Below are 278 nucleotides of genomic sequence, written 5' to 3'. Positions count from 1 at the left end.
ATTAGCAATTCACTGCCTTCTTCTCTGGTCCTGTTGACAGTTTCAATAAAACCTTTGCCACAGAGGCATTTTACTCAGGCTTTTAGCCACAGAAGGTTCAAATCAACCACTCTTTTATTCATACTTTCAGGGACTTTCCTTTTTTAAAAAATTTTGTTTATTTATTTGACAGAGAGAGAGAGAGAGAGATCATGAGTAGGCAGAAGGGGGAGGAGAAGCAGGCTTTCTGCTCAGCTCTCTGCTGAGCAGAGAGCCTGATGTGAGGCTCGATCCCAGGA

Source organism: Mustela putorius, unplaced genomic scaffold, assembly GCF_011764305.1.
Source record: "Mustela putorius furo isolate JIRA1106 unplaced genomic scaffold, ASM1176430v1.1 tig00003836_pilon_pilon_pilon, whole genome shotgun sequence".
Lineage (NCBI taxonomy): Eukaryota > Metazoa > Chordata > Mammalia > Carnivora > Mustelidae > Mustela > Mustela putorius.
The sequence above is the reverse complement of the archived record's forward strand: the minus strand, read 5'-3'. Positions refer to the sequence as shown.